Source organism: Centrocercus urophasianus, unplaced genomic scaffold (genome assembly GCF_019232065.1).
Source record: "Centrocercus urophasianus isolate 14NV4802_14NV808 unplaced genomic scaffold, USGS_Curo_1.0 seq_13, whole genome shotgun sequence".
In the NCBI taxonomy this organism is placed as follows: Eukaryota; Metazoa; Chordata; class Aves; order Galliformes; family Phasianidae; genus Centrocercus; species Centrocercus urophasianus.
The window spans coordinates 27,401,869-27,415,470 of NW_024884475.1; the positions used below are offsets into that span (position 1 = coordinate 27,401,869).

Below are 13,602 nucleotides of genomic sequence, written 5' to 3' on the forward strand. Positions count from 1 at the left end.
TCTCTCTGTATATTTAAATCACACAGATCTATGCTGGGCCAAGGCATAACAAATGAAAGCTACTAGAAGTCTTATAAATGGCCAAAAAATTAAAGAAATCAGAAAAACAGCCTCTAATACTTCTGGAATATTCAGTGGAATTCATTTGTTCATCTTTCACAAGTGATAGAATGAACAGGAACTGTTGGAAGTAATTTCTGAAGTCAGGATTCAAAGGTTTTGGGCACAGAGTGTAAAATATTTATCTACCACCAAGAGCACACAAGAACTGATGCAATTATCTTCCATTATAAATGGCAATGGACGAGGAACCGTCTTCAAGAGTTGGTAAAACTCTTCCTAAAAAGAGGAAGACAAGGACTGTTACGCTCCCACCAGCCTAATGCAGATGCTAACTGAACAAAACATTTTCTCCTATCAGCAAACAATAAAACTTAAAGCTGACCCGTGTTCCTAGAGGACATAATCTCTACCAGTGAGATTTGTAGTATCAAAGTGTTTCCAAATGTCAAACTAGTTTGGCAAATCCAAGCCTCTTTCAGTGCTTGAAAGAACCCTGCAGAAGTTACCCAGACAGTGACAGGCCTTGCACTTCGTCTGACACAGCGTTCTGCAACTCCACTACGTTAGTAGTGGTAGAAGACAACACCAGAACAGCCAAGAAAATATAGGAATCAAAGGAACCAAGGTAATAACCCACTGAGGAGGAGGATATCCAGTAGGAGAATGATCCCAGCAACACCACAGGCATTCTGCACTCAGATTTCAAAGGTGCTATGTCCCATGGCTGCTTAGCTAGGACACACAGCAGAGCAAGATGTGGCATATGTAAGCCACGCAACCACCAAGCACACCATTCCAAAATAAAACCACCATTGGCTGAAGCTGGCACGATCAGGCCCCTTCTGTTTTGCTGCAGCCAGCTGGCATCACCTCACATTTCCTGTCCCTCCAAGGTTACAGCTCCAAGACATCCTCACTGCCTAGTCATGGCATTAAGGGTTTCCTCAAAAAGCCAGCGTGTTCAGATGGTGCTGCTCTGCATCCATTTGATGCTGAGCAGTGTACAGGTGTTTCTCGTTTTATCCTCCCTTTGCTTACAAGAATCTCCCCTCATGAGGATTACGTGCTTTCATTCCGTTTAACTACAGTTTGAACACCTCCAGGCAGAAATGGAATCACTGACCACTGTGCTCCCTGAGGTTTTCCAGTGGAGGTATTTAGCATCTTAGTTCTTGCCAAAACACAGATTATTTTATTATGCACTTGTAAAGCAGTCAAAGGTAAACTGATTTCTTTCTCTAGCCCAGGGTGCCTGTTCCTCTGAATAATCACCAAAGGACAAGAAGGAAGATGCTGGTGACAAAGATACATCTGTCTTCCCTTCATGGGATGGGCAATGAAACAGATATTTAACTCGATTATTATGTCATTTATAATCAAATCCCAAATACATTCAGCCATTGTAACATTATCTACAATTATTAACATGGATGATAAGAATTACTTACTGAGTGATTCTGAAATTCTGTAGTTGGACTCAATGGTCTTTAAGGTCTTTTCCAACCTGAGGGATTCTATGATTCTACTTCGTACTAGTTTTAAAAAGACATAGCTCTAGTGTTGCTCACATGAGGATGCTTTCTGGCACTGCACACTTCCACTTAGACACCACTTCTTTAGGCTAAAAAGGTCACAACATAATAACATGATAATTAACATGTGTTAATTCTGTGCTTGCCACTTGCAATATTTTTCTTTTCTTTAGGATACATATAAATGAGTTTAAACAATTAACTGCCCAGAGTATTCCACTTCCACGCTTGAAGTACAAATACAGTTTAATTAGAATTGAACAAAGTATTAATCATCTGGGAAGTTACAGCAAACTAAGGTATTTATAGCTTAGAAGTTATGAAATTTGTGACTATTTTCACTTAAGAGTTCTTTAAGTATCAAATTTCACATCGACACACGCTGAAAAATTCATGTACGTGTTTAATGTGAATACAAGAATTGCAAAACAAAGCAGAATGAGGACAGACAATTCTCTGTGCCCAGCCAGCCTTATCTCAGCACGCCTTGCACACTGCATCGTTCCCTCAAGTGCAGGGAGCATCCCATCACCAACATGGTGTGGCTGCGACCAGGCCACTAATAGAAAATACTTGGGATGCTTGGCAGGAACCATGAGTTTGCATCATCTGTCACTGCAGCCAGGAAAAGCTCCCCAGAGATGGATGTTTTCAGCAGATTTCTTGGTACACATGAGGTCAGAATGGAACCAGATTAGAGATGCGGTCCTGGGGTCAAAGCCCTTGCTTTCCTCCCAGCAACAGGCAACAGAGTCCTCTGGTTTAAGGTGAAGAGCATCAGAAATATGAGGAGCTTGAACGCAATTACTTTTGGCTTTCCTCTTCAAGTTTTTCCACTTCAAGTCATAAATACCAAGACTCCCAAATTAGGTTTGAACTTTATGTTTATTAAATCATTGTTCAACCCTGGCACTTCAATCCAAAGAGAGCCAAAAACAAAGGTACCCCAAGTTCACACGTTTCCTAGTTCTCAAAAAAGTTTTAGATTCCTACATACAGATCAGTGCTTCTCAGGATTACTTTTCACTAGCTTATTTTACTGGGCTTAGACTTACAGATGGCTGCTCCTATTTAACCTAAAGAGTTCTGTCAAAGCATTCTGATGCCATCTGTAAAAGTTCCTTTTCCCTCAACTAAATAGGAAAAATCAAGTCAATCGCCCCCTTTCAGGACACTCTTGTCCAAGACCAGCCTTAAATTATAGCCTTTGAAGTTACTAGATCACTGCACTATGGAGCAATTTTTATTTTTTTTGGCTACACTGGGAATGGTAAGAGTCCCAGGGTTATGCACATGCTGTTCTACTTCAGAGGCAAGAAGCCAAATCCGTTTAAATATTTAAACATTAACCCCACAGTTACAATTATATTAAAAAAAAAAAAAAAAAAGCAGCCATGATTCCAGAAAGATTAAATTCATTCCACAGACAGCATCTTGAGTACAAAGGCCATTTTGCCACTCTCTGAAAATGACATCTGGAAGAACTGAGAACTATGGAAAAGTTATCAGAGTAATCATTACAGTTTCACTCACAGACTTCTTTTCTCCACAGGCATGGACACAAGCACATTATGTGACATTTTCCCCTTCTGGCTCTCTATATTAATCTCCTGCACTTAAAAATGCTACTGTTTGGCTCTGGGAAACCCAGAGTTCTGAAGAATTTCACATACATCTTCTCTTTTGCTTATCCTACATCAAAAAGCAGTTAGCCAACAGCAGTCAGCAAACAGCAGTCACCAGCATTCTATTCAGCCAGACAATGACATAAAGCAAACATCAGATATTTCCCCATAAAAATAAAATAATACCATGAGGACTTAAAAAAAAAAAAAAAAAAAATACACACAAAAAGCAAACAAAAACACAAGGCTGAACTCTCATCTAAGTTTAAGAAACAAATGCCAGATGGCTCAAAGCTGAACAAACAAGCACAAGGTTGCTACCTACACTTCGTAGCAGGTTCTACGATTATCCAGTTATTCAGTGTTATTTTGTATGGATGGTTATGCCTCAAACAAAAGAAGAAAAAACACCAAAATATTTTTAAACTTCTCTGAAACACACAACTAAAGAAGTGTGATGTTCAGGAATGTTATGCATGGGAAAGAAGCCAACAACTTCCCTGTGCAAGTGCTTTGTAACCCCCCCATCTCTTCTGCTCTCCAAAGTGCAGGACACTGAGAAACCTGCTGTTTATTTTCTGCTGAACGCATTTACATTTAAAGCAGCACAAAATTAGTGTTATATAAGTCAACCAATAAGCAAATTAAAACAGCCAACCAGAACTGATTGCAATATATATATTTTTTTCTCCTTAAAAACCATTTTTTTCCCACTTTTTCCTGCAAGAACAAAGTCCCAGGCCTCCCCTCTGCAGTACGCTGGCACTCGTTGTGCTGTTTATAAAAAAAGTAAGCAGTTTGTAATTGTAGCTTTATTCTGACATGAATCTGATATAAACAACACTAAATATAACTTATGTGGATACTATGGAATGACCTTTACACGACCAGACTTGTTTTATCAATGATATTCATCCCATTATAAGTTATAGTACTAGAAAATCAATCCTGGAGTCCGTCATAGATCCCACACTGCTTTCAGTAAGGAAGCACCTGAAACAGGCAAAAGGCTGTGACTGAATGACATGGCAGAAAACAAAGCCCTCCCACTCACTGAGCACTGATAACAACTCTTCAGGGGAGGGGGGGGAAAAAAAGCAAACAAAAAAGCCAGCACAGGCTTACTATATTTAGAAGACAACTTACCTAGTGTGCACCCCACATCAGAATAACCACTGAAGCTGTGCCACATGCCAAGCCACACAGACCAAATGTCAAACATTCTGCTAGAAGGGCCACTGTGCCTGGTGCAGCTCCTCACCCTTGCTCCTCTCAAACAATTCTGGGGCTGTTCGTCACATCTCTCAAGGCTCTGCAGCACTTTTTTTGTACAATAAGTGCATTTTTACAAATGCATGCCTTTGGCTACAAATCACTGTACTGTAAGGATCACACTGCAGCACAAAGCTCAGTGACCTGTGAGACATGGCATTTCAGCTGGCACGGAGAGACAGAAAGAAAATAGTGATTATTATGAGGCCAGGACAGACAGTGAAAGCCATACGTGGAACACAGCACAGGCAGTCCAAGTAAGATGGTAGCATCACTGCCTGGCAGCAGGAGCAGCCAGCCAACAGGCTGTAAGGCGAGCAGGGTAACCACTGTTTGAACATAAAAAAGAAAGAAAAGTGGGGTAAGGGAGAAAGCTTGTGCAGTACTAAAGCAATGGCTAAGGCTTCAATTCCCTTTTTGGTATGGGCAGCTTTCAGCAAGGCTTCAGAAGGCCTAATGACATAGTATCCTCCTTTAGGAAACCGAAGACAGCTGCCATTCAACCATCACCTTGCAATTAAGTTATTAAATGAACAACCAGTTCAGGGCAGATTTCCTAACATCTTATGTATTGAGATGCAGCACTATTTAGAGAAGCATGAACAAATAATGGTTTCTAGTACAACTATTAGGAAACACATGAGAAGCCTGTGACACAAACAGATCTGTTTTATGGGGCACTGCACTAAATCCATGGCACACAAACACAAGCAAGATCAGGGCAAGGAAAGACAGGTAATATTGCATGCTAACCCAGTATAGAAACAGCTCAGATATCTTGGTCTGTGTGCAAGAACTTAGAAGCAAACTTTCACCACATGCAATATACATTATTAAGTGCACGACCAGCAGCTTTTATAATCTACTGAGAAAGCTATCAAGCTCATGAAGTTTATACCACTTGGTGTTAGAACATCAGAGAGCTACAAAGGACTAAGAAGCCTGGTGTACTGCACAGCTCCAAATGAGTACCAAGAAAACCTATTTATTACAAGAGTCTGTACACAGCAGGGACATTTATTCTGCAGCTACAAACCCCAGCACCTTAACAGATGTGAGCCTCCTAACAGCTTAGCAAGCTCTGCCTTCCTTCCAGGCAGATACTGATGGTGCAACCCCTTGAAGGCACCCACTGCCTAAGGCCACCAACTCATGCAGATTGCACAGCCAGCCATTATTATCTCCTGGTATCAAGGCTCTGGCTGATTAAAATATTTTAACAGGAGACAACACCCAGACAGTTCGGTTTCATAATACTCAGCTGTAACAATTCCTGAACAGGTCATAGGAACAATGTATGAGCACAAAACAAGGCACAAAAAATACAGACGCACTACAGGGAGATCTGCAGCTTCGAGACACCTTTATACCGAGAATGAAAAAGAGTAAGGACACAACCAGACCAAAGTATGTGAAAGAAATTGCTTTAATTTGGAGAAAGCTTGTGAAGGAAGGATTCCAGCAATCCACCTGCAGATACAAACTCAACGAAGAACCGATCACCTGCAAGTAAGCATCAAATAGAAAGGCACTTACTGCACTCAAGGGCATGGTGAATATTTTATTGCATGATGGCAGAACAATGCTTAAAAAGACAATGTTGTGGTAACATACGCTGCTCTGTGAACTACAAATCACATCAGCAGCTTATTTTCCAGTACTTTCATGCTGCTCATTGCAGCTGCTGGATAATCCAAGAGACAGGACAAAATGAGATTTTACAGGCAATAAAAGCAGTCCATGCTACTTGAAAGACAGAAGAATAAAGTGTCCTAAGTCTGGTTTGTATCATTAAATGAGGACTATATGAAACACAAAAAAGCTTTCTTACTGGAAGTCTGCAACAGGCTTTAGCTCCCACAAACTTAGACATATCCAAAGTACAACTGAGAAGGTGCGTGCACCATCAGACCACCTAGTTACAAATGTTGAAAGCATACCTAGAACAGTGAGGTATCCAGAGGTTATAGTATCAAGAAATACTAAGCTTCTACAGAAGCCTCTTACATATCTCCAACACAATACAAGTATCAGGTCAGCATTAAGGATGGCCAGAGATGATCTGCAGAGGCCAAACTGGCACATGAGCCATGCAATTAGGCAGCACTGCAATAGTGAAGCATTATAATCAATAGGCTTCCCAGATTAGATAATAGTTTATTAGCACTACTCCTGCGTAATCGAGGAAGGGTTTTAAGACTACTAGTGGAAGAAAAGCAGTACACAGTGCATAAAACCACACGAGAGTGCTGCAACAGACAGCCCACTCACGGTGCCAAGAACCACTAAGCCAGTGCAGCCAGAAGTGGCTGCATCACATGGCTGTAACCAGTGATAGCAAGGGTGAAGTTTACACTGTCACGCTCAGCCAAGACAGACTTAGAGAAGATCGCATCAGTGAGGAACTTCCCATATTCAGTCAGGGGTATGGAAGAATCCACAGGACACCAAGAGCTTCAGCTGAGAGTTAGAAGTAATGATGCACACACATTGTCCTGAACGGCTGCTCTAAGCACAACAGCTACACCAGGGCTAGATGACTGCTACTCAAAAGATGGAAAGGAGCAGGCAAAGGAATGTTCACTTTCCTCTCTTCCTCCTCCCTAAATTAACTGGGAAGGAGAGAAAATATATATCCAAAAAGAGTCATACAGTAATGGTCTAACACCTACACATTTCCAAAACTGGAAGCTGCTAAGTCTCTCAAAAGGAATCACAAAGTCACATTTGGGGATAGGTGAAGCACCACTCACCTATCTACAAAAAAAGACAACAGAACAGGAACACCTGTAGCAAACTGCACTCGACCTTACACCAAGAAATAAATACTTCGTTAGAGACAGCAGGGGAGTCTTTGTCAAGAACACTAAACAGTCATCCAGTCTCCAAAAAGCTTTTTAAAGAAAACGCTTAGATTTCTGTGCAAAATAGCAGTGTGCAAACACAATTTCAGCATTAATTTCTTTGACTAGCTTGTCAAGCTCACTATTTCAGTCCAATGCTGAGCCTAAATAATAATTCCTTTAAGGAAGATGTAAGGTCATATATGATTTTGCTTTACTACACAAAGTGGAAATCCTAATACTGCATAACCAATGCTGCAAGAACTAGCTGTTCACAAAAAGCACTCCTCTCATCCTAATGGGTTCTGGTTTTATTTGAGCTTTAATTGTTCCACCAACACTAATCAGCTTTCAAACATCTGGGCTGACATATCAAGAAGGAACCATTTGGTTTTTAATCACATTTAATTAGTCCCATTTCTGGAAGAAAATTAAACAGATTTAATTGATAGAAGAAGACTTCTTAGGAGCTGTGTTCTATTCAGAATGACTTTCAAGCTAGCTAAACCCAAACAGCAACATTCAGGTATGAGCAGAATAAGTGCAAATCAGCAGAGGATTTGCCAAGATTAAATATATCCTAGTAATGAAGATGCCAGAAGAGTTCATGCCTTGTGACAAGTCCACCTCCATCAGAAGAGCTTCATCTCCAAATGACATCGTACTGCAGCTGAAATGATATTCCCCAACAGCACAACCTATGGCAGAAATAGGTGTTAAGTCTTAAACCAAGCTTCAACTTATTCTCATTTTTTTTTCCCCCAAAAGAATACCACTGAAATTCAACAATAGGACAACTTCCTGATATTAAGGTTTTATGACTATTCATAATTTAAATGTTCATTCAGTGTTTTAATGGCAATATAAACAATCCTAACACTGGAATTTGTATTATGTATCCATTTGGTGTATGCAACTCTCAAAAGGAATGCATATCTTAGCTACTTCCAAATGTTTATGGCTCATGACTTTGTCATAAGCTGTCTTTTATCAAGCCATTTAAAGGCCAAAGTAGACACAAGGAACTACAATAAGGAATACTGCAGCTACAAAGAAGTAACACTAAACAATACAGAATTAAAGATCTCAAAAGTAACAAACAACATCTAACTGAAAAAGTATGCTCAGTTTTTACAAATTTTAATCAAGCAATTCCTTGTACTTCTCTGAAACTGGACACCCAGCTTGCAAGTACTAACATGCTGTGTGCACAGCTACTGCTCCACAGACTGGAAACCTTACTGAATAACACCTAACATGGGTTAAGCGAGAAGTTCTGTACAAAGCTTGCAAAGCAAGAAGCCAAGTTTACAGAATTCATACTTGCTACTTTTCTGCAGAACAATCATTCATCAAACAATTTGTAATTAAAACCATGAAGTAGTTTTCCTAGTTTCTCACTCTTTATCCACAGTTCAGCAACAACCAAGTTTCCTGTTAATCTGTCCCAGAAGGTTAGGAGACCTCCCCAAGCTAAAAGCAATTGGAAGGACATCGGACAGATCTCAGCTTCAACTGGATGAAAGGACAGGCCAGTCACAGGAAAGGCAGCTACACTCAGAGTGAGTGTCTAAGGATTCTGATGGCAGGAGTTCACATTTAAAGAGCTGCCAAACACCTATGCTACAGTCCTCTTGCAACTCTGAAGCACGCTAAAGAGCATCCCTGCACAGTGACAGGATGCATAATCTTCAAGACTAGGGGCACCAACAGCTCGCTGTAGGCCAATTCCCTTGACATCCTCCTTGTGCTGAGAGAGGACAGCAGTACCAAAACCTGGAAAACCTTACCTTTGAATTTCCTCTAATGGGTGGCACTTGACTCATTAGGGGCATATGGGTAAAACTCAAAGTTAACATAAAAAAAGGCACATCATGTTTACTTCGATAACAGTCACACAAACCATAGCTGATGGACAAGTTTACTCAGAGCCCTTCTTTCCAAAGAGTTTCTTTTTACCTGTCCTTGCACTTTACCACAACTCTGTCACTGACACACAGATTCTTAGTTCCCCTGGAATAATGATCATACTCTATAAATTCTTCAGTCAAGATCATTCAGTTTGCTGCAATTCAATGCTAGGAATGAGATCAATCTGCATGTCCCTCCAGTAGCTTCAGCTGTAACTCAAACAGGAGATGAACTGAGGTGAAAGACTTGTCTGAGGTAATCATCACACCAAATACACTCATTCAAGAGTATCACCACAGACATTCAGGAACATCATGACTAAAAGCATTTTTCTCACCAGTCATGTAGATTTGGCATTGCAGCTGATCCCATAAAGGAAAAAAAAGAACCATTTCAACAGACACTCCATCAAGAACTCAAAGATGCCATCAAACACATATATCAAGCCCAGGACACAATATGGACCCCACATATTGCCAGGAGATCAGAGGAAAATAGTTACTTTAAAAGTAACCGCACTTCCTCCTTCCATAGCTCTGGTTTTGTTTTTAAAAGGTCTCCACCTTCTTCACTGATGTGAACATGTCAAACACTGCAAATAAAGTGGCACTAGAAGCAAGGTTTTCTTGTTTCTTCCTGTTAGAGATAGTATAGAAAACTACAACAAAAGGTATTACAGTTATTAGCAATTATCAGCCATTGCACTCCAGTGGTTCCACCCTACTGCATTACCTTCGCTGCGCAACTTATGGCCGCTGTTGGTCAACACAGAAAGGCAACAGCCACATGCACATCCAGCAGGACCTGCAGCACAAGTCAATTCACCAAAACCCATTGTGGGTTCTAACAGCACAGCTGCTAGTGTTTTGAGTGCACTGGTTTAACTTTCCTGCAGGATTCCCAAGTACTCTCCCCTACACATGCATGGTTATGTGTATCTGTGTCTATGAGCTAGCACTCATTTTTATTAAGGTATTTAAGAACATGGAAAAAACAATGGTGAAACCTCTGCAAATATTTGAAGATTACTGAAAACATATTGGCAACTTGGTATTTAGACTGCAGTAACCAGGAAAAAAGTGATATAAATTTTATGATTAAAAAAAAAAACAAACAACCACAAGTCCAACCAAATGGCAGAGCCAGGAAAACCCAACTACAGGGGAATGAAAGCAGAGACTGGAGAGCTAACAGAAGTGGACAATGCACAGCCATACTGGCAGCAGCTTGAGTTATTCCTGATGCAACAACTAAATACTAACCAAAGCAGTTTAAGGGAAGTAACTTAAGTGGAGAAGCGCCAGAATAATTAGGGATTAAAGCAATTAATCAAAGGGAAGGAAAAGTTAATGGAGTATAACATGAGTTCATACCGCTTGGTGGAAAGTTACATTCTGAAATAACTTTTTGGTACTAGAAAAAAAACACTTGTGGAAATTTTAGAAAAATTCAGTATACTATCTTGTTACTTGGAGGACAGAAAACTATCAGATAGCACTGACTTTTTTTTCCAGAAAATATAAATATGCATAGCCAATATATTCTGCAGAATAATCTCAATGACAACAGAGGAAATAAGAAGGCAGTAAACAACTTAAATTTTCCCATGCCCTTATCAGAACAACTGCTGAGTCTAAAAACATCCTCACACAGGAGTTAGAAAAGGACGAAACTCCACAGTGCAAGTGCTCCCTCCAAAAAAGCTAGGCTGTTCTCATAAAAAGTGAGAATGTTTAAAAGAAGCTGTACAACAGCCAGCTACACTTGTAAACACTCAAGAAGCTCTGACTCTTGTTTCTCCTTTCACAGGAGAAAGCAAAATAAGGAGCATTAACCTCACCCTGCTTCAGCCCCACTCCTGCACAGCCTGAGCAGCCCAGAAACTTGCCAGGTAGCCCCCAGAACCCATGGGATATAGGCAGCTTTAGAAACACTTGATTTTCCTGATTTACTGTTAAATGAGGTTATATTACAACAGTGAATTAAGAGAACAAAATGAGCCAAAGAGAGAGAGGGCCTTCTGGGTAAGCAATCATTTCAGCATTTTTTGCTTAGTCAATATCTAACACAGTACTTGCACTCACAGGGCGCTCAACATCCAAGCACAAGATGCCTCCAATCATAAAGCACTACTGGCACAGCTTCACATCTTATATGAATGTTAAACATATTACATTTTATGCATATATGTTACACATACATGAAATCATGTAAATCAACCCTCATCATCAAGACAGCTAAACTGCATTCCACAGTTTCTATTACAAGTAACACTATTTTGCTGGACTGCTGAGATCATTAGTAACTTGGCATGTTAGATCTCAGCTCAACGCTAAGCTCTGAAACTTACAAAAAATACCATATTCGACATTTTCCAAGATAATCTGTGCAAGAATTTTTGCTTTCAAAAAAAAAAAAAAAAAAAAAAATCACTTCTTCCATACTTGATTGCAGATGGAAGTTTGAAGCCACAAAATACAAGAGTTAGAAGTAAGAGCCCAAAATATGTCATTACTTTGTTCATTTCTCACTTTGCCAAGGCATTTATATCACATTACCACAGTCAGTCTTAGAGCCAAAATCAGCTCCTCAGAAGTGACTATGCAAAAAAAAAAAAAAAGAAAAACAACAAAAAACCAACAGGATGGGGCACCAAGTTATGTATTCAAATTAAATAGCAAGCCTTCACCTAAACTGCTCAGAAAGATACTACGAAACCAGTCTTAAGGTGACATTTAGGAAAAGTTTGACATTCAGTCAAATATTTTAAAACTATGGAACCTTTATATACAGAATCACATTTATATTGTGTAGCAAATGATGCTGAACAGTTTTAGCATCAAAACCATCTGATTGTTTCTACAATTACAAGGCACAGTTACAAGGCAGACTGATCTCAGCCAGGAATCACAACTCGGCAATATTTTTAAAAAGGGACCACGTGAATTTTAAATACAGCCTTGTTACCACGCAACACAATTAACCTTTATGAAAACAAAGCTCAAAAGCAAACTACTGCTCACCCACAGTAATTAGCAGAGAGAACTAATTGCTGGTATCAGCTCACGTGGGGCAGCCACTGCAGTGCATCACTGTACCTCCACAGAAGTACAATGTATGTCAATGGGAACAGGCAATTTTCAGTGCCTATTTTACTTAGAGATCCAGACTGCAGCCATATTCGTCACCACCGCCCACTCCAAAAACATCAGTGACAAAAAGCCAGCAGGTTGCAAAAGTAAGTTGCATTCTATGCAAAGCTTACTCCTCCAAAGAGTACTGTGTGTTCCATCAGAAAAAAAGATTAAACACGAACATCTGTTTGTAACCTCTGTATCACTTGATTTGTTAGGTGAGGTGCAGTATTAAAAAAAATTCACATTATAGCTAGTTTTAAACTATCTCAACTTTACAATGAATTGGAAATGCCCATTAATTATTTGCTTTGCCTGCCACAGCAGGAGTGGATCTCTTAGACAAATCCCACACGTGGGGGTTAGCATAGCATAGAGCCTGTCACACCTCAGCTTGTGAAAATAAATAAAGCAAAGCGCCCCAGCACAACCTTCACCCTGGTGTCAGATGCCAGAGTTGTGCCAGCAGCAAGGACATGCATAACCCTGGTGAGAAGGGGATGCTCGGTTTTCTGCTTTGCTCCAGAACTTGAAAGAAACGGGGAGGAAAGAGGTGTTGATTTTTGGGTTCTTTTTGGTGTTTTCCCCTCCCCTCCGCCGCCCCCCCCCCCCCTAAATATTAGCACTGCTGCCTCGGAACCATGGTATCGGTTACAAGCTCAGCGTCCCTCCCAAGCACTCTCCTGTCCTCCGGCAGCACAGACGGGCGCGGAGCAGCAGCGCACGCCCTCGCTCCCCCTCACAGCTGCGCCAGACCCCACAGCGCACAGCCGTGAGGGCTTCTCCTCAGGACCCACCTGCGCTCCCGCCGGGTTGCGCACCGCGTACTGCGGGCGCTCGGCCGCTCGGCAACGCGGAGACGGAGAGCGGGGTGCCGCTGCCCTGCCCTCCAACCCGGCCCCGCGCTCGCAGCCCGGCCAGGCTCGCCCCCGCACCGCACGCGTTACGCTGAGCTCCCGTTAACTGAAAACAATTATCAAAAAGAAACTTTTAAAACCTGAAGTACTCTTGCCGGCTCTCAGATCGCCGGCTCTCAGATCGCCACCTCCCGCTCTCGGCTCGGGCGCTCCCTCAGAAGCCCGACCCGAGCAGCGCGGCGCCCGCCCACCTCGCAGCGTGCCCCGCAGCCGCACAGCTCCGTCGCTCCCTCCCGGCCCGTCCCGTACGGCGAGGGGCCCCGCACCGCCCTCCGGCCGCACCTGACGCCCCTCGCTCCGCTCAC

The 13,602-nt window shown here is 41.5% G+C and overlaps 1 protein-coding gene across 7 annotated transcripts in view; it reads right to left on the bottom strand.

The window, feature by feature from the left end:
- Positions 1-13,602, bottom strand: part of MTUS1 (microtubule associated scaffold protein 1) — a 110,889-nt gene that overhangs the window by 96,956 nt on the left and 331 nt on the right. For 4 of the 7 annotated variants that reach the window (XM_042812764.1, XM_042812767.1, XM_042812766.1 and 1 more), the window contains exon 1: positions 13,178-13,258. The exons of 1 other annotated variant lie outside the window; for it this stretch is intronic. The gene's annotated coding sequence lies outside the window, so the exon portion shown is untranslated. Of the gene's footprint in view, positions 1-4,366; positions 4,464-13,177; positions 13,259-13,377; positions 13,464-13,602 lie in introns of those variants that run through there. 2 more of the 7 variants (XM_042812761.1, XM_042812763.1) reach the window with 2 other exon arrangements.